A 25,808-nucleotide genomic window follows, 5' to 3' on the forward strand; every position below is an offset into this window, starting at 1 on the left:
TTGAACCCCTGGACCTCTCTCTCAGGACTCCCAAGTGTACCTATGAAATCTTTGTCTTCACTCTAGGATAACTATCTAGGGATCCTTTAGTGAGTTCAACTCCCGAACCACTGGTCTGAATAAATCTGTTGACTCTAGCAAAGATAGATTTTGACTTTTTTTCTTTTCTTTTCTTTTTTTATTCTTAGGAATTAGATTTGATTCTTAAGATTCTGATTCTGAGTCTAAGGAATGGAACCACTGTATGACCCAGCTATCCCACTCCTTGGTATCTATCCAAAACAACTAAAATCAGCATACATAGCGATATAAGCAAATCAATGCGTACAGCAGCACAATTTACAATAGCCAAATCATAGAACCAGATGAATGAATAAAGAAAATGTGGTATATGTCTACAATGTAGTTTTACTCAGCCATAAAAGAAGAATGAAATTATTGCATTCACTGGTAAATGGATGGAACTGTAGAACATCATATTAAGTGAAATAAGCCAGATTCAGAAAGTCAAGGATCTAAGGTTTTTCTCTCATATGTGAAAGCTAGAGCAAAACAAGGGAGGAAAGGGGTGGGGATGAAGGAATCCTATGAAAATAAAAGGAAGATAGAGGAAGGGGATAGACAGGGAGGGGGGAGGGGAGGGAAAGGGGAAGTGCAGGGGACTGAATTGGAGCAAATTATATTCCGTGCAAGTATGATTATGTACAAAATGAACCCCACTAGTGTATATAACAATATTGCATTAATTTAAAAAATGATTTTGAGGCCGGGTGCAGTGGTACACACCTGTAATCCCAGTGGCTCAGGAGGCTGAGGCAGGAGGATTGTGAGTTCAAAGTCAACCTCAGCAAAAGTGAGGGGCTGAACAACTCAGTGAGACCCTGTCTCTAAATAAAAAACAAAATAGGGCTGGGGGTGTGGTTCAGTGGCCTAGTGCCCCTGAGCTCAATCTCTGGTACCAAAACAAAAAAGGTTCTGAGTCTGCTCTAGAGGCCTATCCTTTCCTGTTTATAGAGGCTAATCTCTATAAGGAATATAAATTGGGTTTGAGTCCCAAATATCTCTGCTTCTATTGTCAAGGTACTATTGGTTAAGAACATGGGAGCTTCTCAGTCAATTAAAAGCCCCCTTCTTCCATCAACTTGGTCTTCTTCCTTTCTTTGAGGCATACTTTTACTAAGGATAATGTAGAACTTCAGTGGCCTCTTTGGGAAATTCAAGAACTCCCCCAAACTGGCTCCTCCAATATTTTTCCCTTCCCATCACCTCTATTTCTCCTTCCTTCTTTTACTACCTTTAATCTTATCTTGAATGATCTCAAATCCTTTGATAAGTCCCATTTCAACCCTACCTGCTTCAACCCTCAGCCTACCTCTGTCAGAACTTTTCCCTCCCCATCTGAACTCTAGGTCACCTGTCTACCAGTGGAAGTTCTCAGAGGACTCAGGGACACCCAAAAGCAGCCCACCTGAGACTGAAAAGAGGAAAGAGGCTATTTAGAAATAGAAGTGGATACTTTGTCCATTCAGATAGGCTTGGGAGTCATCCAGACAGCTGCTAGATGTCTCTCCAGTTACCCAAAATGTAGTCCATAGCTTCCGTAAAATTTCACATCAAGGTAAAAGCATTTTTTAAAAGTATATGAGGAAGGTGGATGTGTTTTGATAAGAAAATGTATAAAGTATGATGAATGTGTTTTTGTTTGGGGCAAGGGAAGAAAGTAATTTATTCTAGGTTGCTACAGAATGAGGAAAAGGAAAATACAGCAGAAAAAACTGAATAAATGCTTTTAGAGGTTTATGGAAAAGAGATGTTATCTCACATAACCCAGCTGGCTAATTTCTCAATGGATTTATTTTGAAGTTGTTTTTTTCTTTCTTTTTAATGAGCTTTAATGTCAAAAGTATATTGATGCAAAACTAGAACAACAAAATCTTCCTTGGATTATTATTTTTCTACTAATAAGGAGGAGTAAAAGGTTTTTGCTTACCTTTTCAGTTTTCCTGGGAAGACAAGATTCTGTGTGTTACCAGAATAATTTCCTATGTCTTATGTTATCCTTTATAGCACTCTTTTTTTAATAAAATTTATTTTTTTAAACTTTGTTTTATTTATTTATATGTGATGCTGAGGATCAAACCAGGGCCTTGCACGTGCGAGGCAAGTGCTCTACCGCTGAGCCATAACCCCAGCCCCTATAGTATTCTTGATTATTTAAGAAAATCTAAGTATTATTTCATAGTGATCTGTAATACTCTTTAATCAAGTATTCAAACCCTTTGGCAGCATCTCAAAATCAAATCTTAATTGAAATCTTCTTGTTCTTGAACAGACTTTCAGATTTCCCAGAGGATCCTTGCAAGATTTCAAAGGATTTGTTATTTCACCTTATGAAATGAATATTAGAAATAATAAGGTTTATTCAATACATTAAATTGCACAGAGAAACACTGTCAAGTCAGAAGTGATGAATAACCCGCCCCAGGTCAGATCTGTATTTCAGAAATTAAATACAATTTCTAAAAGCATGTCATTACCCTTGCTATTCAGGATACATCTTGCTACAATGCTAATGATCATAATTCCAGTTATTATTTTTTGTTGCGTATCTCAGAAATTACCAAATTTTATTCTCAAACGAACTCCCATCAGATCTTTAATTGTGGCCATTTTTAAGTCTTTTATCATTCACATAGAGTCGTTGCTTTACTCTAATTCTTTTCTGAGAGCATTGGCGATCTGCTACAGTCCAATGTGCTTCATCTTCAAAGAGATTCATGGGAAAAGACTCTGACAAGTACTCTAAAGTACAGGTTTCTGATAACTTTTAAGATCATACCACTGAACTGAAGCCCAGCTCAGTGGCACACACCTGTAATCCCAGCATCTTGGGAGGCTGAGGCAGGAGGATCATGAGTTCAAAGCCAGCCTCAGCAATGAGGAGGTGCTAGCAACTCAGTGAGACCCTGTCTCTAAATAAAATACAGAATAGGGCTGGGGATGTGGCTCAGTGGTCGAGTGCCCCTGAGTTCAATCCCTGGTAGCACCCCACCCCCAAAGGAAAAAAAAAAAAAAACCCTGCAAACCGGGAACTTTGTCAAATTGTCACTCTTGTCCTCACAACTCTACCAAATGAGGTTGCTTTCACTTCAGAAACTGAATATCAACTCTTAGCCTTGGTTTTCCTTTTTGTTCTCATGGAAATCTCCATTAGTAAATGCACAATTGCTTGTACCTTCCAGCAAATATCCTCTTTTAACTAATCTGAACTGTTGGTCCAGCTGATTCTGTTTCTTTTTTCTTTCCTTTCTTTTATTTTTGGAGGGCTGTGGGGGGGGGTAGATACTGGGGATTGAACTCAGGATTGCTTTTCCACTGAGCTACATTCACAGCCCTTTTTATTTATTTTTTATTTCAAAACAGTGTCTCACTAAGTTGCCAAGGGGCCTCAGACTTGAACTCCTACTATCTCAGCCTCCGGAGTAGTTGGGATTACAAGTTTCAGCTGATCCTTAGTGGACAAAAGGTGAATAAACAAGAATTGGACTTACCACACTCCTTAAGCAAGAAAAACTGAGAAAGACTCTTGGCCAAACTTTAATCAGGCTCCTCTGAGCCCTCTGCTCAATTAGGCCTGACCTTGGGCTTCTGTCTCTGTCCTTTTAGAATCCAATTTAAGTAAGAATCTTGCAATGTCAGTTTACTGAAACACCCCCCCCCCCACCCTGGGCATCTGACCACACTCAATATAGGATCAAATCCCTCAGAAGTTGGGCACAGACAAAAGCCTTATGTATGATGATACCTCATCTCCCTGCCTGTGTTCCACAAAAATTATATTGAGTTAGCATAGCAAAAATCACTCTGACCCCTAATATTTCCTCTTAGTCATTTTCCATCCACAGACTCCTGCTCTGCTTCTTGGTTTTAAATCCCCACTTGTCCTTGTAGGACTTAGAATGGAGACCAATCTATCTCCCACTGCAAGAATCCATTCCAGAGGTCCCCACTGTAAGGTCCTTGCTTAGTATCTAGACAGCCATCTTAAGTGTCACCGCCATTTTAAGAAAATTTTCACTTTCCCGCCCTAGGGCCTTTCTCAGAAAAGCTCACTACTTCCTCATACCAACCCAACCCTTCACCACCTACATTAGGACCTGCCAGGCTCTGATTCCTGAACGTGTCCCATAAGAGTCCTGAAACCCAAGCCTGTTATGTATCTCTGCCTGGTCTCTATCTTTCATTTCTCGCTTTTCTTTCTCCCATACCCATTGTGATAGTCTCCTCTAACAAAGCCCTCCTTCCTATCTTTAACAAGAATCATTTTAAAGCTTTTTCTTTAACAAAAGGCAACAACATATTTTGTAAGTCACCTTAGTTTTCCTTTCTAAACCTGGGCCAGGCCACACAAATACTCTCAGCAGCAAGGAGCCCTATTGTCTTTCCTTTGACAAAACTGGTACTTAAAATAATACTGACCACAGCCACTTCTTCTCTAAGGGAATGATCCAAATCACCTCAGAAGTAGCTAGCGCTTTCATTTAGAAAAATCCTATACTTTGATGATAGGCCTTGACTAGCTTTTTAATGGAGAAATGTGAGGACCCTTGCTCAAAGTTTAATTGGAGGAGAGCCAGAAAAGAGAGCTGAATGCCACTGTGAAACAGAGTGAGAGAGATTAAGGTGGTCTGGAAGGAAGCCAGGGAAAAGGGAGGTAGGGATGAGAGCAAGGGAAAGAAGGCAGAAGGAGCAGGGAGATAAGCAGTAAGGTAGGCCTGAGGGGAAATTCCCGGTGCCTGGCATAGCTAAGGAAACAGGAACATGGTGGTGTAAGTTTGTGGTACTGGGTTGGTCTGCCACCATGTTCTCTATACCCTGTTATATCCAAGATTCAGAAGTTGGGCACACCCCAAATCCTTAGGTTAGTTTTATCAGAGGAAAAGGATAAAACAAAACAGCAATGGGGGAGGGAACAGAAGAGCCTAGAAGTGACTAGAGGACTAGAGGTGAGTGAATGGCTGGTTTTCAAGAAGTTGGTAGAAAATGGGGTTACACCATAAATAGGCCCAGGATAACATTAACCATCTGTGGGAAATTCTCAGAGATAAGAAGATGGAGGGCAAGGGTAAACACCAATGGCTTTCAACAGTATCCCACAAACTCTTCTCATCAGTCAATCAATATAATTTCTTTCTCAGAATACATCAAGGAACTTTGAGGAGTAAAAGCACCAGAATGCATGAAAACAGCAACTCTCAGGTAACTGACAAGAGAAGTGGCATGCAGTACTTGACATGACTCATTTAGGTAGGAGGTGACAGCAGGTAAAATTAAGTCTGAAGTGATATTATTCCCTTTAAAGAAATATATGATCACAGAGAAGAAAATGCCATATAATTTACATATGTACTTAATTTAAAATCTGACATTATGAACAGGATGAAATAATTTGTGTTTATGTTTATGAAGGGTTCATTATTATAAAGATTGCTTGTGGAAGAAGTCCCATATGACCTGCCGAGATTTATGAATAATGCTATTGAATTTTTCTGGAATATTAGAAAACTTGTAGCACTAAAGAATTTTAATACTAGTTTAGTCCTACCAAAACAGTTAACCTTAGCATCAAGAAAATTAAAATCACAGGAAGGGAATAGCTAACATAAAATATAAATGAAAAGTTTTTTCCCCCCTACTAGTTATTTCAAGTAATTGACTTCCACGGGTAGGAGGTATAACTAAAAATAGATTTTAGAAAATTATTCTACCAAAAGAATACATGATCAAATGTTGTTTTTGGGGTTTTGTTTGTTTGTTTTGTTTTGTTTGGGGTGCTGGAGATTGACCCCAGGGCCTTATGCATGTGAGGCAAGCACTCTACCAACTGAGCTATATCCCCAGCCATACATGATCAAATTCTAAAATGGTCCTGGACGTGGCTCATGCTTTTAGTACAGTGATTCTCCCAGTGTGGTCCCTGGCCCAGCAAGATGAGTATTACCTAGGAACTGGTTATTCAAAAACTCCTTACCAGTCATTGGTTAAAGGCTACTTCTGGCCATTTTGCCCTGAATATGTTGCTAAAATCCCAATCCTTTTCCCTGATGCCGATCCATTAATGAGAACAGAGTTTTGAGAAAAAGGAAAAAGAAGCTTTATTGCTTTGCTAGCAAAGGAGAAATACAGGGGACTTCTGTCCCAAAGGCTGTGATTTTGCCCATCCACAGGAAAAGGGGGCTTTTATAGAGGTGATTCAGAGAAAATAAGATTAGAGAAAGATCAGGAAGGAGAAAATCAGGGAGGAGAAGTTTAGGGTAAAGAAGACTGGGAGAAAGAAAAAAAAATCTAAGTTTCAAAGCCACAAGGGATATACTCAAAGCATCAAGTGAACCCCTGTTACAAATATAAGTTGAGTTTGCCTCCTTGGCCACAAAAATAAAACAAAAAAAAGTCCTCAAGCAAAGAGTAGCAGTAGCAGGTGTTTCAATAAGCAGCCCTTTGCATGTCTGACTGAACACTGAAGGAACATAGCAGGGCACAAACAGCTTCTTCTATGGTCCCCAGATTTTTGTTTTTTATATATTTTTAGTTGTTGATAGACCTTTATTTTTTATTTATTTATATGTGGTGCTGAGAATCATCTGCCTACAGTTACCACTCAGCCCATTCAAATTAGTATGGACTGATAAGGTTAAGGTCTCGCAATTCAATCAATCACTTTACCCTCTAAACATTCCTGCACTTACATATGGGCATTTGGAGACTGCCTCATATGCAAACCATAACAATGAGCTTTAGTGATCCCTCTGACATGTTTAATAACCAAGTCTTTTTTTTTTTTTTTTTTTTTTTTTTTTTGGTATACCAGGGATTGCACTCAACCACTCAACCACAGAGCCATATCCCCAGCCCTATTTTGGATTTTCTTTAGAGAGAGGGTCTCACTGAGTTGCATAGGCCCTCACTAAGTTGCAGTGCCTCACACATGCCAGGCAAGTGCACTACCACTGAGCTACAGCCACAGCCCGGTTCCCAGATTTTTTTATGAGGAAGATCTATGTACCTCAATCAACATTATTATATTAACTTCAACAATGAATTTCATGATCAGAAAGGGATTAAAGGTATCGGGTAGTACTCTACAAAATTGTAATCAGACACTCTCCATTTCTCTCTGAGACTATTCTGGCACAAGTTGAGGGTTGTAGCAGAGAATTCCTGAAGTTGATGAGTATGTTAGTCAGCTTGGTGTCACTTTGACCAAAATACCTGACATGCACAACTTAAAGGAAGGAAAGTTTATTTTGGCTCATGGTTCCAGAGGTTTTGGTCCACAGTTGGCAGAGTCTTATTTCTCTGGGCCTTACATGAGGCCGACCATAATGGCGGAAGGGCGTGATGGAGGAGTACTGCACCATTCATGATAGCCAGGAAGCAGAGAGAGGGAGAAAGGAAGGGGCCACCAGAAGAACAATACTTCCAGGGCTCACTACCAGTGACCCACCTACTCCAGCCACACCTCATCTGCCTACAGTTACCACTCAGCCCATTCAAATTAGCATGGACTGATTAGGTTACAGGTCTCACAATTCGATCAATCACTTTACCCTCTAAATATTCCTGCACTTACATATGGGCATTTAGGGACTGCCTCATATGCAAACCATAAAAATGAGCTTTTTTATGGTTTAATAACCAAGTCTTTTTTTTTTTTTTTTTTTTTTTGGTATACTAGGGATTGCACTCAACCACAGAGCCATATCCCCAGCCCTATTTTGGATTTTCTTAGAGAGAGGGTCTCAGTGAGTTGCTTAGGCCTCACTAAGTTGCTGAGGCTGGCTTTGAACTCACGATCCTCCTGCCTCAGCCTCCAGAGCTGCTGGGATTACAGGCATGTGCCACCAGGAATAACCCAGTCATTTTAAAACTCTATTTAAATGTTGCTGCAGAGCATGATACATTGTATACCCAATTTAAAACAAACAGAAACTCCAATTGGTTTAGGCAACAAATTCATCTAATTCTACCATCAATTCATAGCAACCACACAAACTGCCAGCAAGACTAGCAAAATCCTTCTGTGTCCTTCCCTAAAGCTTTATTTTCAGAAACAGCCTTGAGGAATGGACCCAACTGCCTTCAGGAATGACTTCTTTCCCCAGACTCTGTCATTTACCTTTTTATTGGGGTTTAACCAGGTTTTTCAAAGTCTCTTATTAGTGTTCCATTATAAGTTATCAGACCTCTTTCCCCAGAGTTACCACACAACTTATAAAAAGGTACACAGTGGTCACATTATTCATTATTGACTTCCTCTAAATTTCCCAGGCCCACTTCACACTCCTAGGTTGATTTTTATCTAAAAGATGCCATTCTTACATAAATTATATAATTTATTATGCACTTATCCCTCACCCAAAAAAAGTGCTTGTACACTCAATATGTACACCTTCTAAGTGAAAGAGTACTAATAAGGAAAATGAGATAACATGAAACCCTTGGTTTCAAAGGTCACCAACTGATCAAGTAGCTAAGTCCAGCCTACAGGAGTGTTTTCTTTGTCATGGCTGTTGTGTTAAGTTTGTTTGAAATAATACTTATAAATGGGGAAAATTCATATAAAATAATTCATGCATCTGCTTCCTCTTTCAAAAAGTCAGAGGATGAGGCAGTGCTGGTCACAAAATCTGAGTGGCAACATTAGACAGGGGTTGGGGAATGACTGTCCCCTTCAGATAGCACACACACCCAGTTTATTGTAATTGACATCATCTGCTATTATATACCTGTCCTGCCTACAGAGGCATTGAGTTTGTGACACACCATAAATAAGATTTTAGACACAAAGTTTTGGAAATGTAGCACATCTTACCTTTTACACAGATACCTCAGACTTAAGGAACTTTCACTTGGAATTTAGGGCACTCCGACCTGATTGACTGCATTCATGTGTATAATTGATGGTACTCGGCCAGCACACCTAGGATGACAGTGGACAGCACATAAAATAATCTAAGTCTATCCACTTATTTTTGTCCTCTTAGCAATACACTCCTGGTCCTGTTTCAAGTGAGACCCTGTTCTTGATCTACACAGGTCTTCCCCCCAGATAATTCGACACCAATACCAACAAAACAGAGTAAGTCAGATGGAACAAAGATGATACTAAAACATGAAAAGAAATCAACCCTGAGGAATAAGCTTATACTCAAGGGAATAACCTGTTAGAAAGGAAACTGATTTGGGCTGGGGTTGTGGCTCAGTGGTAGAGCGCCTGCCTCTCACGTGTGAGACCCTGGGTTCGATCCTCAGCACCACATAAAATAAATAATCAAAATAAAGATATTGTGCCCATGTATAACTAAAAAAATTTTTTAAAAATCTTTTAAAAAAGGAAATTGATCTTCTTATGGAATGGGTTAATTATGTCTCAGAGCAACCTCAAAAACTTGGTGCCAAAAAAAATAAAAGGTTTGTGTAAATGCAGGCTCATATGAAAGGTACATTACTTAGTCAATTGTTTAAAGTTCAGCCTTCATATGGATGAAAGGGCAATTGCCAAAAGGTCTGTGTTCCTATTTCACAGTAACTTGTCATAATTAATCTTTGAAAATTCCTGAGCTTAGCTGATTAAAAAAGAAAAAGCCCAAGTGAGTGTTAGCCTTTGAGCATGAAAGTGAGATAGAGATTGTATAATTGAAACCCGAGTTTTGAGATGAGACTAGATTCCCCGCTTCACCAATTTCCTCTGGGTTTTCGTCTCAAAAATGTTGAAGGAAAAAAAAAATCCATGGACAGTCACAGAAGGGAAGAGTACACGGAGCAGGATTTATTTAAGCAAGAAAAGATAGAACTCCTGCCACATGGGAGGGGGCCTGATAGGAAAAACCCATTATGGTGTGTAGCTTAGGAGTTTATAGCATGGAGTAAAACCTATGTAAAATAGGTATTGAAAAGGTATCCTGATCACCATCCAGGTTCACTTCCCTCCCCCTTTCACTAACTTCCATCTGGGGTCACCCTTACCTTCAGTTTTCCACCTCTGGGACTAAGGACTTGACTGGAGGTGTTCCCAGAGATGAGCCTCAAGGTTTTTTAACATTTGAAATGGGCCTTGACAGTGCTCCTGAATATGTCTATGAGTTTGCCTCCAGATGTGGTTGAATACCCTGAATGCCAGGTCATTTTACAGTCTATTGTATTTTATCCTCATTGATAATAATATAAAAATGGATTCTGTTGTCATGTATAACTAAAAATAACCAATAAATAAACTTAAAAAAAAAACACAAGTGGTCAAGAGAGGAGGCAGGAGAGGCAGAGGGAGGAAGAGGAGAGAAAGAATAATAGAGATGGGAAGTTCTTATTTTGAGGGTTAAGGATCAAACTCCTGTCTTGGTATCTTTGTTTCCCACTCAAAACCTCAAAGCATACGACCTTATGAACAATAGGATGAAATAATACAAAGAATGAAAAATTCAATGCAAATAAGTGGGTATTAAAGCCCATCTTGCACTGATCCATACAGAAGCACAAGGTGAGGCCGCTACTATTGAAGAGATGCATCCCCTGAGAGCAGGACTTGGTGGGGCTGCAGGGTGACTAACACATTGTCTTTGCCACCTGTGTTTAATGCAGGGAGATTCTCAGTGAGAGAAAACCAGTTAAGAAAGAACATCCCTAGATAAATTTCTCTATTCATTTTCCGAAAAGATCTCATAAATAGATTCTGCAGATTCTACAGGTCCCATGAAAATACATCTTATCCTTATGTGCTACTGTGAAAATAGAGTTGAAGTTGTGCACTTGGATCATATATGCCCTTCCCACATATTACCCAATACTGCCTTGGTTCATCTATCCCCCCACACAAGATTACAGCCCAAACTGCTGCCATGATGGAACATAATGGGTTTTTTTTTTTATTTGTTCTTTTTAGATATACGTGATAGTAGGATGTAATGGACATATCATACACACATGGAGTATCACTTCCCATTCTTGTGGTTGTACATGATGTGGAGTTTCACTGGTCATGCATTCATATATAGAAAAGTTTTGTCCAGTTCATTCTACTATCTTTTCTATTCCCATCCCTCTCCCTTCCCCTTTTGAAGCAATAATAAAACAGATTTGTCTGGGTTGGGAAATCCCTGAATTTACCAGGCTCATCTCTTGCCCCAGACAGCATTGGTTTCTATACATTTGCTGTGTACCTTAATCATGTGATCAGGGTAAAAAGACAGATAAGAATTAACACAGAAGCCAAATGCAGTGGCACACACCTGTAATTCCAGTGCTCAGGAGGCTGAGGCAGGAGGATCACAAGTTCGAGGTCAGCCTGGGCAATTTATGAAGATCCTGTCTCAGGATGTTTTCACTTGCCAACTTAGGCAAATTAGTGAGATCCTGTCTCTAAATAAAAATTAAAAGGGCTAGGTATGTAGCTTAGTGGTAAAGTACCCCTGGGTTCAATCCTTAGTACCATGTAAAAAATAAATTAACAGGGGATTCTATACTGGTACTCTGTTGATCTGCTATATTGCTTTTCTATGGCTCTGTAACAATTTTCCAGAAACAGCAGTTTCTAACAATACTCATTTGTTACGTCACAATTCTGAAGGTCAGAATTCCAGGTGGACTGGCTAGGTTCTCTGCTCAATCTCACAGGACTGAAATCAAGGTGTTGGCTGCACTGGGCTCTTATCCAGAGGCTCTAGGGTGAGAATCTGCTTCATCTAAAGTTCATTTAGGTTAGTGGCAGAAGTTGGAGAACTGAGTTACCCATTCCTCTTCTGGCTGCTGACAGTCTCCCTTGGCTTGTGAAGGCCATGGTATTTCATCTCATGTTGTCCCCTCTGCCTTCAAAGCTAAAAGTGGTGCATTGTAGCCTTTTTCTCTTTTGAATCTCCCTGGCCTTCCCTTCTGCCCTCTTCTACCTTTAGTGAGAAAAATTCTTTGCTATAAGGGCTTATGTGTTTTGATTAGGACTAAACTAATAGCTTACATGTCTGGGTTCAAGGTAATATATGTCAAAATGTACATTGATTTGGCAGGTACACTTTCTAAAAATGACCCCAAGAGCCCAGGACCCCATCTCCAAAACCCAGGAATGTAATTAGATACCATTTCTATGATTGTATCTTGTTAAATGGTCACAACAATACCTCCCATCACATGTTTTTCTTCCATCTTTTGCTCTGTTGTCAGGTACGTATCTGTTTAGAATTGTCACATCTTCTTGATGGATTGATAGTTTTATCATTAAAAAATGTGCTTCTTGCAGGGCGTGGTGGCTCATGCCTGTAATCCCAGAAGCTCCAGAGGTTGGGACAGGAGGATTGTGAGTTCAAAGCCAGCCTCAACAATGGCAAGGCACTAAGCAACTTAGTGAGACCCTGTCTCTAAATAAAATACAAAATAGGGCTGAGGGTATGGTTCAGTGGTCGAGTGCCCCTGAGTTCAATCCCTGGTACAAAAACAAAACAAAACAACAACAACAACAACAACAACAAAAATATATATATATTTCTTTATCTCTAGCAACAATTTCAACAATTTTGTCTTTTTTTTTTTTTTTTTGGCACTTGAGATTGAACCCAGGGGCACTTCAGCCTTACCCCCATCCCTTTTTATTTTTATTTTGAGACAAGGTTTTGTTAAGTTGCTGAGGGCCTCACTAAATTGCTGAGACAGGCCTCAGATCTGTGATCCTCCTGTCTCAGCTTCCCAAGACACTGGAATTATAGATATGTACCACCATATCCAGCTTGCATTTACCTTTACTAGCAAGCTTTATTTCTTCAGATAGAATAAAAAGAGTTACAAAAAAATTTATGCTACCTTTTATATATTCATCTATGTAGTTATTTTCCTGTTGTGTTTAATTTCTTCATGGGATTTGAATGACTGTTTATTGTCCTTTCATTTCAGCTTAAAGGACTCCCTTTAATATTTCTAGTTTGAGCAAATCTGCTAGTGACAAATTCAGTTTCTATCTATCTGGGAATGCCTTAGACTTGCCTTCAATTTTGAAGGTTAGTTTTGATAGATCTAGAATTTTTGGTTGACAGGGTTTTTTTTTTTTTCTCCTTTCAACACTTCAAGTATATCAACACGCTGCCTTCTGACCTCCATGGTTTCTGCTGAGAAATCAGCTACTTCATCTTATTAAAGATCCCTTGTTCGTGATGTTACTTGCTTCTGTGACTCTTGTTGTGTCTTTATCTTTTGATAGTCTGATTATGTCTAGATATAGGTCAGAGGATGTGCAAGGTTGCAAGGACACAGGATCTGCTAGAGTGAGATTCTAAGAGATTCCCTCAGCCTTTTTATACTTGCTATGAAAACAAGAGATATTGAAACAAGATTTTTTGAGGGGCATTGGTCTTTCCTGGTTTCAGATTTTACCCCAAAGTAATTTATCTGTTTGACTTAACTAAGTCAACCCTGAATTCCAATTCCTTTTGCAGGTAACTTCCTTCAGATAATCCTTGTACAGCCTGACTTCTGAATTCCTGTCATCTTTTTCTTCTCTAGAAGGATCAAAACCATATCAGAACCAGGTACAGTGACACATGCCTATAATCCCAGCAGCTCAGGAGGCTGAGGCAGGAGGATCTCAGATTCAAGGCCAGGCTCAGCAAAAGCCAGGTGCTAAGCAACTCAGTGAGACTCTGTCTCTAAATAAAATACAAAATAGAGCTGGGGATGGGGCTCAGTGGTCAAGTGCCCCTCAGTTCAATCCCTTGTACCCCCACCAAAAAAACCCAAATCAGTTATATTTTTCATGTGTCTCAATCATAACACAAAAGCCATTCTAATAACTATATTTGAAAATGCTTTTATGTGCTCCCTCTTTTGATTAACTCAAAGAAAATAACCTCTTCAACTGCTTCTGAGTTTCTCTAAGGTGGCTATATATCTTAGCTTCTGCTAGAACCACCTCTCCTATCCTCCCAGACCACCTCTATCCATCTTTTCCTCCACAATGTTGCTTTCCTTTACATGTTGCTTCCTCATTTCAATTTACTCAACAGTATTTTATCCAGTGCAGACACTGCCCTGCCCATTTCTCATCAAAGCAGAATAAATACTAGGCTATTGTTCTGTGAACCTTATTGAAGCTTTGTCATAAACAGAGGGTAATTTCTACACTAATCAGGAAAACTTTAGAACTCATTCATAAGACATTTTTTTTTTTTTGCCTAGAACCTACAGTTCACACCCATTCCCAGAAGTTTCATACTGATCTCCTTCATCTTTAGCTACCCAGCATGCCATCCTGTTACTGAAGAAAAAAACACCTGTTTTCCTAAGATTAGAGGCGTCTGCCTTGTCTTTGTGCCCACAAATTCCTGGGCCTATAACATATTCCCTTCAAAGGAAGCAAAAACATAAGAAAAGTTCACTAAGAGCATAATAATCCTTCAGAGATGCAACTCCAAAGAAGACAACATTTTACATTTTTATGTATAATTGGATAGCTGGCTCTTGCCTCTGCATAGCCAAGAGATGCATTGAAGTGGTATATTTTTTTCCATGAACACAAAAGTTCATATGCCCCAATGATAAATTCTGTTATGAGAGTTACAAGCATGAACTGCAGCTGGCTTTTAAAATGGCAAATTCTGGTCTTATTTCATATATTCTAAAGCCTAAACAACTGACTGAATGAAAATATTGAATCATGTTTACTTACCAGGGAATAATGAGAAACGAGGTAACTTACAAATTTAAAAAAAAAAAATCACTACCACTAAGATGAAGACAAAAACAGAAATTTAATGAGAAAAGAAAAAAAATAATTGTGCTAGGACTCAGGGATGAGTCATTATACTGAGGATTAAATTTGATTTTGGACTTCTCAGAGGATGAGATCAAAAGAGCAATATGAACACTAGAACTAATTCATTCTAAGTGTATTTTTTTAAGTTGTTGGTGGACCTTTATTTTATTCCTTTATGTATATGCGGTGCTGAGAATCGAACCCAGTGCCTCACACATGCAAAGCAAGTGCTCTACCACTGAGCCACAATCCCAGCCCTCTTAAGTGTATTTTAATACCTGTTATCTAACCTCTATCCCATCCCCCGACCCTAGTTTCTATGACCATTATTTGACTTTCTTCTTCTTTGAGATCAACTTTTTTAGCTTCCACAAATCACAGTAGGGTCCCCCATGGTCTTTAAAATAACTAGAAAAGAAGAATCTGAAGGTTTCCTACACATAGAATGGATAAATATTTGAGGTGATAGATGTGCCAGGTACCCTAATTTGGTCATTATACATTGTATCCATGTCTTGAATTATCATACTGTACCCCATAAATCATGTGTCAATTAAACATCATGTGTCAATTAAAATTTAAAAAATAAAATAAGAAGCAACATGAGTATCTGCTTACTTAATATAATCTGCTATCCTTTAAACCATCCAATAACAAAAGTGAATGGTTATTTTAGATCCTTTGGAAATGGCTCAGAAAGAAGTGGGGCCAGAACACACAGCCATGGTATGTGAAAGGAGTTGGCCAACCTTTTCTATATCAGAGCAGTGAGTAAATATTTAAGTTTTCAAGGGTTTTGGGTCTCTATGGCAATCACTCAACCCAGCCATCATAGCGTAAAGGTAGACAATCCATAAACCAATGGGTGTGCCTGTGTTCCAATCCCAAAACAGGTAGTGACCCAGATTTAGCTCGCAGGAGGTAACTTGCTGACCCCTGCCTGGTGTAAGGGAATATAGAACTGCAGTGAATAAATTAGGTGGATTAGTCAGGTTGAATATATGAAGTCTTTATTTTGTAATCCTTTTCTTAATTGTAGCCATTTAAATGGTATACGCTTCAGGTCCCAGAAAACCAGATATTCTCTCTGTGCAGGCAGTAGACAGATAGACAGATATGGAAGTGTCATGGAGTCAGGAGAAGATTCTGGGCAACTATATATCTAATGCTTTTACTTCCCTTTTGCAAGATCCATACAATCCTTAAGTCATAGAATCAAATCCCTCTTTCTATCATTGGTTCACACAAGGTGTGAGCGAGACCTATAGGACCTCAGCTTTTCCATTATATCTTCTTTGAAACTATTTTCAGAAGTATTTTAAAGTTGTTTCATGGATTAACCATCTTTTCAGACCATTGTTCTCTCCCAATAAATGTTAAGGTGGTTGAGGAAAGCTGGATATGGAAATCCAGCAGAGAGACAAGACAGAAAGAGTACTTGTGACTTCTAAGAGTTTTGTAAAACTGCATACAACCATCTCCCCCACACTCATTCAAACAGGTATTTTATCAGTTTGCACTGTGTTGGTTTACCTGCTTCCATTTGTCATGAGGACCAGTCCTAGTAAGACAGATGACAAGTTACTTCAGGAAGACTTGGAGGTAAGAATAGACCCACCATGCTGGGGATGTGGCTCAAGCGGTAGCACGCTCGCCTGGCATGCGTGCGTCCTGGGTTCGATCCTCAGCACCACATACAAACAAAGATGTTGTGTCCGCCAAATACTAAAAAATAAATATTAAAATTTTCTCTCTCTCTCCCTCTCTCTCACTCTTTCTTTAAAAAAAAAAAAAAGAATAGACCCACCATCTTTCCCTTTGGCACACATTTTCCTCTTCTTTTTTAAAATATTTTTATTAGTTATTGATGGACCTTTATTTTATTTATTTATTTATTTTTATGTGGTGCTAAGGATCAAACCCAGTGCCTCACACATTGCTAGGCAAGTGCTCTACCACTGAGCCCCAGCCCTAGCCCACCCCATTTTCCTCTTCTTAAACTCCCTTTGGAGCTTTAAGTTGAACAGTTATTTTGGAATTCAGTTAGGGGTCTATGTCCTTAGCCAGTTTGTTTCTGGGTCTCATGGAAGAATTCAAGGGTAAAAACTTAAAATCTAAGGGTTTAACACTTCTGATATGAATGTCATATAATAAAACAAAGAGCACCAAGGTTTTTTGAAAAGTCCATGCGAGTCAGAGAACAAATACTAGTAAAGGAATTCATCCAGGATTTCACCAAGAGATCGAAAACTGGTTTCTAATAATTTATGGTTTCCTGGTAATTTATGATAATTAAGAATTTTTTTCATTTTTTTTTTAATTTGTGGTACTAGGGTTTGAATCCTGGGGTCTTGTCCATGTGAGGCAAGCACTCTACCAACTAGGCCATATCCTCATCCCATGATAATTAATAATTGAATTCAGAAGTGGCATCTGAGAACACAACAGCATTTAGATTAAATACAACAGTTCAAACAGGTCCCATTGATCATTGATCCTTTATCACTGTCTGGTTCTTCACAATAGGAAGAATATTTTTCCATCAGATAATCCTCCAAAAGTGGTAAATATGTCTCCATAAATTTCATGAGATACTGGCACCTACTGGTGAAAATATGACAAAGCAGCTGTCACACAGAAATCAGTGAGTCAGAATCAGGAGGATACACACAATTTGAACAGATCAATATCAATGGATGAAATAAAGAAGCAATCAAAAGACTACCAAACAAGAAAAGCCAAGGACCAGATGGGTATACAGTGGAGTTTTACAAAACCTTTAAAGAAGAATTAATACCAATACTTTTCAAGTTATTTCAGGAAATAGAAAAAGAGGGAGCTCTGCCAAATTCATTCTATGAGGCCAACATCACCCTAATGCCTAAACCAGACAAAGACACCTCAAAGAAAGAAAACTACAGACCAATATCTCTAATGAACCTAGATGCAAAAATCCTCAATAAAATTCTGGCAAATCAGATGCAAAAACACATCAAAAAAATTGTGCACCATGATCAAGTAGGATCCATTCCTGGGATGCAAGGATGGTTCGATATACGGAAATCAATAAATGTTGTTCACCACATCAATAGACTTAAAAATAAGAACCATATGATCGGGCTGGGGATGTGGCTCAAGCGGTAGCGCGCTTGCCTGGCATGCGTGCGGCCCGGGTTCAATCCTCAGCACCACATACCAACAAAGATGTTGTATCCGCCAAGAACTAGAAAATAAATATTAAAAATTCTCTCTCTCTCTCTCTCTCTCTCTCTCTCTCTCTCTCTCTCCTCTCTCACTCTCTCTTAAAAAAAATTAAAAAAAAAAGAACCATATGATCATCTCGATAGATGCAGAAAAAGCATTCGACAAAGTACAGCATCCCTTTATGTTCAAAACATTAGAAAAACTAGGGATAACAGGAACTTACCACAACATTGTAAAAGCTATCTATGCTAAGCCTCAGGCTAGCATCATTCTGAATGGAGAAAAACTGAAGGCATTCCCTCTAAAATCTGGAACAAGACAGGGATGCCCTCTATTACCATTTCTGTTCAACATAGTTCTCGATACACTGGCCAGAGCAATTAGACAGACGAAAGAAATTAAAAGCATAAAAATAGGAAAAGAAGAACTTAAATTATCACTATTTGCGGAAAACATGATTCTATACCTAGAAGACCCAAAAGGGTCTACAAAGAAACTACTAGAATAAATGAATTCAGCAAAGTGGCAGGATATAAAATCAACAAGCATACATCAAAGGCATTTCTGTATATCATCGACAAAACTTCTGAAATGGAAATGAGGCAAAACACCCCATTCACAATATCCTCAAAAAAAATAAAATAAAATACTTGGGAATCAACCTAACAGAAGAGGTGAAAGATTTATACAATGAAAACTACAGAACCCTAAAGAGAGAAATAGAAGAAGATCTTAGAAGATGGAAAAATATACCCTGTTCATGGATAGGCAGAACTAACATCATCAAAATGGTGATATTACCAAAAGTTCTCTATAGGTTTAATGCAATGCCAATCAAAATCCCAATGGCATTTCTTGTAGAAATAGATAAATCAATCATGAAATTCATATGGAAAAATAAAAGACCCAGAATAGCAAAAGCAACTCTAAGCAGGAAGTGTGAATCAGGAGGTGTAGCGATACCAGATTTCAAACTATACTACAGAGCAATAGTAACAAAAACAGCATGGTACTGGTACCAAAACAGGCGGGTGGACCAATGGTACAGAATAGAGGACACAGAGACTAATCCACAAAGTTACAACTATCTTATATTTGATAAAGGAGCTAAAAGCATGCAATGGAGGAAGGATAGCATCTTCAACAAATGGTGCTGGGAAAACTGGAAATCCATATGCAGCAAAATGAAACTGAATCCCCTTCTCTCGCCATGCACAAAAGTTAACACAAAATGGATCAAGGAGCTTGATATCAAATCAGAGACTGCGTCTGATAGAAGAAAAAGTTAGCTCCAATCTACATATTGTGGGGTCGGGCTCCAAATTCCTTAATAGGACACCCATAGCACAAGAATTAATAACAAGAATCAACAAATGGGACTTAAACTAAAAAGTTTTTTCTCAGCAAGAGAAACAATAAGAGAGATAAATAGGGAGCCTACATCATAGGAACAAATTTTACTCCTCACACTTCAGATAGAGCCTTAATATCCAGAGTATACAAAGAACTCAAAAAATTAAACAATAAGATAACAAATAACCCTATCATCAAATGGGCCAAGGACCTGAACAGACACTTCTCAGAGGAGGACATACAATCAATCAACAAGTACACGAAAAAATGCTCACCATCTCTAGCAGCCAGAGAAATGCAAATCAAAACCACCCTAAGATACCATCTCACTCCAGTAAGATTGGCAGCCATTATGAAGTCAAACAACAACAAGTGCTGGCAAGGATGTGGGGAAAAGGGTACACTTATACATTGCTGGTGGGACTGCAAATTGGTGCAGCCAATTTGGAAAGCAGTATGGAGATTCCTGGGAAAGCTGGGAATGGAACCACCATTTGACCCAGCTATTGCCCTTCTTGGACTATTCCCTGGAGACCTTAAAAGAGCATACTACAGGGACACAGCTACATCGATGTTCATAGCAGCACAATTCACAATAGCTAGACTGTGGAACCAACCTAGATGCCCTTCAATAGATGAATGGATACAAAATATGTGGCATTTATACACAATGGAGTATTACTCTGCACTAAAAAAATGACAAAATCATGGAATTTGCAGGGAAATGGATGGCACTAGAGCAGATTATGCTAAGTGAAGCTAGCCAATCCCTAAAAAACAAATGCCAAATGTCATCTTTGATAGAAGGAGAGCAACTAAGAACAGAGTAGGGAGGAAGAGCATGAGAAGAAGATCACCATTAAACAGGGTCGACAAGCAGAGAGGTGTTGAGAGCCACAGCCAAAGGGGCCCCAGCAAACTTCCAGCTGCCAGCAAACTTCCAGCTGCCGGCTGATGATTGGCTCACAGTGGCCCCAGCAACATCTAGCTGATTGGCTCCTCTGCGGTGATGTTCATTGGGCTGTTTCCCTGCCCTTCAGACTATGGAACTGCTCATTGGGGGACTTCTTTGGCTCCGCCCACACGACCCAGCCAATCAGCCTCAAGAGCAGGAGGATTGTGGGAGGTGGTGAGGTTGGTGTGGGTGAGAGGCTTGTGGAAGCAGGTGGTGGCAGTTGGGCTCTGAGGGTTTTTTTTCCTGAGGAGCTGTTTTGTTTGGCGTTTGTAGATCTAAAAATAAAGTTAGTTTCTTTTGACAAGTGGCTCCTGAATTGTGCCCAGCCAGACTTCGGCAGAGAGGGAAAGAGAGAGAGAAGGGAAATTGCGTGGTAAAGGAAGGAGACCCTCATTGTTATACAAAATTACATATAAGAGGAAGTGAGGGGAAAGGGGAAAAAATCAAGGGAGAGAAATGAATTACAGTAGAGGGGGTAGAGAGAGAAGATGGGAGGAGACAGGAGGGAAGGAGAGAGGGGATAGTAGAGGATAGGAAAGGCAGCAGAATACAACAGACACTAGTATGGCAATATGTAAAAACGTGGATGTGTAACCGATGTGAATCTGCAATATGGGGGCTGGGGATGTGGCTCAAGCGGTAGCGCGCTCGCCTGGCATGTGTGTGGCCCGGGTTCGATCCTCAGCACCACATACCAACAAAGATGTTGTGTCCACCGAGAACTAAAAAATAAGTATTAAAAATTCTCTCTCTCTCTCTCCTCTCTCACTCTCTCTTAAAAAAAAATCTGCAATATGTATATGGGTAAAAATGGGAGTTCATAATCTGCTTGAATCAAATGTATGAAATATGATATGTCAAGAGCTTTGTAATATTTTGAACAACTAATAATAAAAAAAGAAAAAAAAAGAAATCACTGAGTCAGGGAAAGAAACAAAACAACTCAGATTGGAAATCAGCCTGGACTGATTCAACTCAACTGTGAGGATGTATAGGAAGATAGAATCTTTAAGAATGGTAGACAAGCTGAGCACAGTGGTGCATGCCTATAATCCCAGTGGCTCAGAGGCTGAGGCAGGAGGATTGCAAGTTCAAAAAAGCCAGACTCAACAGTTTAGCGAAGCCCTAAGCAACTTAGCAAGACCCTGTCTTAAAATTTTTAAAAATATAGGGCTGGGGTTGTGGCTCAGCGATAGAGCACTTGCCTAGCATGGGCAAAGCCCTGGGTTTGACCTTCAGCACCACATAAAAATAAATAAATAGATAGATAGATAAAAGATATTGTGTCCAAATACAACTAAAAAGTAAATATTTTTTTAAAAAAATTTTTTAATATATAACAAGGGCTTAGGATGTGGCTCAGTGGTTGAGCATCCCTGGGTTCAATCCCTGGTACCAAAAAAATAAATAAACAAAAATGTGAAATCATAGATACCCCACTCAAAAAGAAATTACCAGAGTTGAAAGAGATTGATCAGGTTCAGGAATAAAGAGGTATTTTGGAGCCAGGCAAATAACATACAAGGAAAATAATAAATGAAAAAACAACTAAGAGATGACTAAAACTGACTCAACGTAGTTGTAAAACCTCAGTATCTGATGGACCACTTGTGAAAAGTTTTTAAGTTAATATAAAATCCTACAGAAGCTGGGCATGGTGGTGCACACCTGTAATCCCAGCAGCTTGAAAGACTGAGGCAGGAGGATCATGATTTCAAAGCCAGCCTCAGCAACTTAGTGAGTGAAGTCTTAAGCAACTCAGTGAGATCCTGTCTCTAAAATACAAAAAAGGGCTGGGGATGTGGCTCAGTGGTTAAGTGCCTCTGGGTTCAATCTCCAGTATTAAAAAAAAAAAAAAAAAAACAGAAAAGGAAAAAATTAAATTTTTATTAAAATGTGTCTTAACTCCTATAATAATCATTTAACATATTTTATTGAGTATCAATGATATGCTAAGCACTGATCCACTGATCTAGATCCCAGTTATATAGCAGGAACTAAATGACAAATCTCCTACTCTTGAGCAACATAAATTCTGTTGGGAGGGAAGGGATAGTCAGTAAGCAGAGAAGCAAATACACAATATTTCAAATGATATGTGCTAGGGAGAAAATAAGGTAGGATAGAGGTCGAGGGATACTATGCTGCTATTTTATACAGAGGAATCAGGAAAGGTGATGTTTCAAAAATGTTACAATTTTATATCTTCACATTGGAAGGTGACTTCTTTCTTCTATGTGCTATCAGAAAAGTATCCACACATTAGGGAATTTACATCTATTTGGTCAGTTTATGGAGCAACGGGAGAAGGAGAGGCATCTTCTAGGTACCTTCTATGTGCCAAGCACTTTATATGCTATATGTGTTATTGAATCCCCACCACCTTATGAGGTATTATTATCATCATTGTATAAATGGGGACACTGAAGTTCAGTGAACATAAGTGAACATCCCAAGATCATATAGTTATATGTCAGTTTTGAGGCAGGATTTGAATCCAAGTCTGTCAGGATCCAAAGATGTACAGTTGAACTTCAATGCCCTATGTAGCTACTAGAAAGTAGCAGTCAGCCAAATTATACAGTCTTGCTTATCAAGTGATATAAATGCACTTTTTCTCCAGACCATCTTAAGGTACAAAGAACTTTCTACCTTGTATTTATTTTTATTCATATTTATGTCAATTCTTCCCAAGAGGCTATATAAGCTTTTGTGTGTGTGTGTGTGTGGTTCTAGGGGTTGAACTCAGGGCCTTGTGCATGCAAGGCAAGTGCTCTACCAACTGAGCTATATCCCCAGGCCCTATAGAAGCTTTTTGAGAGTGAGACCTGTGTCCAAATCATATTTGGTGTCCAGTTGAGTATCTGATCCTTAACACAAACTCATTGAACAATGACTGAATACTTGATTGACTATAATAAACCCAGAAGCTTCGAATTCAGTCACTAATATTAAGTTTATCTTTCTTCCATATTCTGTAGTCATAGTCACTTTTTGTGAACCATTGGACCAGGGGACAAAAATGCTGGGTTTGAAATCTTCAGAGCCACTTTGGAGAGCTTCGGTAGCCAAGCAGGTAAGATTACTACATGATCAAGACTGAACTAGTGGAGAAACCATGAATGAACATTGCCAAATGAGGAGCAATGGATTCTGTAGAAGAATGTAGAACAATGTCTTTGTTATGCCCAGGATCCATTAGGCAAAACTTACAATGAGTGTAAAGGGCTTTTGCTTCCTCTAGTATGGAGGAAAGGAAAGAATTGAAGATATGAAAACAATAGCTCTTATGGAAGGGGGACAGGTAGGCCTCTGCCACCTGGCTGCAGGACAAGAGGCAAGGAGAATGAGGACAGTAGGCCTCCCTACAAAGGGGAAGGGACGATGAACTAAAAGCACAATATATGTGATTCCAAGTTTAAAATTTCCTTTCTGCATTGTAATTCCCCAGTGTTATCTGAACACTGAAATAAAACAGATTTCTGTTAGCTGTTTTTTTTTCCCCCCCCAGACGGGGGATTGAACCTAGGGGTGCTTAACCACTAAGCCACATCCCCAGCACTACCCCCCCCACCTTTTTTTAGTATTTATTTAGTTGTAGATTAACACACAGTATTCTTATTTATTTTTATGTGATGCTGAGGATGGAACCCAGTGCCTCACACAAGTAAGGCAAGCCCTTTACCACTGAGCTATAGCCCCAGGCTCTCCCCAGCCTTTTTTATATTTTAATTAGAGACAGGGTCTCACTAAGTTGCTGAGGGCCTCACTAAATTGCTGAACCCGTGATCTTCCTGCTCCGCCTCCTGAGCCACTGGGATTACAGATGTGTGGCACTGCACCTGGCTGTTAAGTGGGTTTTGAGAAAGAAGTCTTTGTCCACAGTTTGAGGATGAAATGTATCAGAGAGAGAGGCAGTAGTAGGTTAGTTACTAGGAAGCAGAGGTGACAAAGAAAATCTGTTATGGTGTGATCAGCTAAGTGAGGAGACATGAGACAGTCATGATAAATATATGACACATGGAAAAGCAGCCAGGGCTCCTCAGGCATAAGGGAGGAAGAAACGGATTCCCAGCACTCCCAAATAAACATGTTCATGAGGGAATACAGCCTTTCCATCCATCTCTGAGAGCTAAAGAACTAAATTACACTATAGAAGTGCCTTTGTTTCCAAGGGTAATAAAGGGCACTGCACTGCCAGGAGGCACATGTAAGAACAAATGTGTATGTATGAAAAATTCCGTGGGCTGGGGATACAGTTCAGTTGGTAGAGTGCTTGCCTAGCATGCACAAAGCCCTGGGTTCAACTCCTAGCACCAAAAAAGAAAAATTTCCTTCAGTAGTCCCAGGTCACAACACAAAATGAAAAGATAATAATCCATAAAGTAAATCCACATTTCCTGTAGATTAACAGTTGCTTGTTTTATTATTTTAAACTCTCCCTTTTAAAATGGATCATCAGGGCTGGGAGTAGTGGCATACACCTATAATCCTAGCAACTCGGGAGGTTGAGAAGACAGGATCTCAAGTTCAAGGCCAGCCTGAGCAATTTAGCAAGATCATGTCTCAAAATTTAAAATAATAATAATAATTATTATTATTATTATTATTATTATTGGACTTGGGATGTAGCTCAGCAGTAAAGCACCCCTGGTTTCAATCCCCAGTACCAAAAAACAAACAAAAATTAAAATAATAAAATGGATCATTAATTATAAGTCCTAAAATATCCATTTTATTTACATATGAAATTTTTTTCCTTCAATACTTTAATGTCATAACTCTAGAAAATTCGAGAATCTTCATCCTAGAGGTTCTCTATCTGACATCATTTTGAGAGGGAGTGATATAGCCACAGATACCTTGATGCTCATCACCTCCATAATAACCCCATGCTGAACTCTCACAGGAAGTGCTTCCAAAAGAGAAAACACATGCCAACATGTGGGTTTTTAAAATTTAAATTTTTTTTAGTTGTAGATGAACACAAAACCTTTATTTTATTTTATTTATTTATTTTTATCTGGTGCTAAGGATCGAACCCAGTGCCTCACACGTGCTAGGCAAGTACTCTACCACTGAGCCACAACCCCAGCCCCCAACATATGTTTTTATACATCCAAAACTTCTGAACAACTTTGGAAATTTGATTCTTGGCTTCGGAGATGAGGATGAGGTTGTGATGGTGGGTAGGGGATTGGCTTATGTGTTTCCAAGTGGATGTCTCAGCTCTGAAACTAAAAAAGCCAAAATGGGACTCTTGTTCCTCCAATGAATAAGGAATGAATAACAGGAAATAAGCAACAGTCATAAAATTATAAATTAAATCCTAAATTGGTAGCGTTTCATTGCCAGAGTGACTCACTCCTCTTCTTCCAACTCACTCTTCCATTAACAAAGAAAACAAAGTCATCCTGTCCACCTAGATGTTTTGGTACCCATTATTTCACTCTCACTATCCTCTCTCATGTTTACTGACATGTTTATTTAATCCAATGAAGTAGAGGC

General features: G+C 39.1%; 1 protein-coding gene across 4 annotated transcripts in view; it reads right to left on the reverse strand.

The window, feature by feature from the left end:
- Window positions 1-25,808, reverse strand: part of Sytl5 (synaptotagmin like 5) — a 241,552-nt gene that overhangs the window by 198,924 nt on the left and 16,820 nt on the right. For 3 of the 4 annotated variants that reach the window (XM_040273390.2, XM_078034972.1, XM_078034971.1), the window contains exon 2: window positions 8,873-8,980. The exons of the other annotated variant lie outside the window; for it this stretch is intronic. The gene's annotated coding sequence lies outside the window, so the exon portion shown is untranslated. The remainder of the gene's footprint in view (window positions 1-8,872; window positions 8,981-25,808) is intronic. 4 annotated transcript variants of the gene reach the window in all.

Source organism: Ictidomys tridecemlineatus, chromosome X (assembly GCF_052094955.1).
Source record: "Ictidomys tridecemlineatus isolate mIctTri1 chromosome X, mIctTri1.hap1, whole genome shotgun sequence".
NCBI classification, from domain to species: Eukaryota; Metazoa; Chordata; class Mammalia; order Rodentia; family Sciuridae; genus Ictidomys; species Ictidomys tridecemlineatus.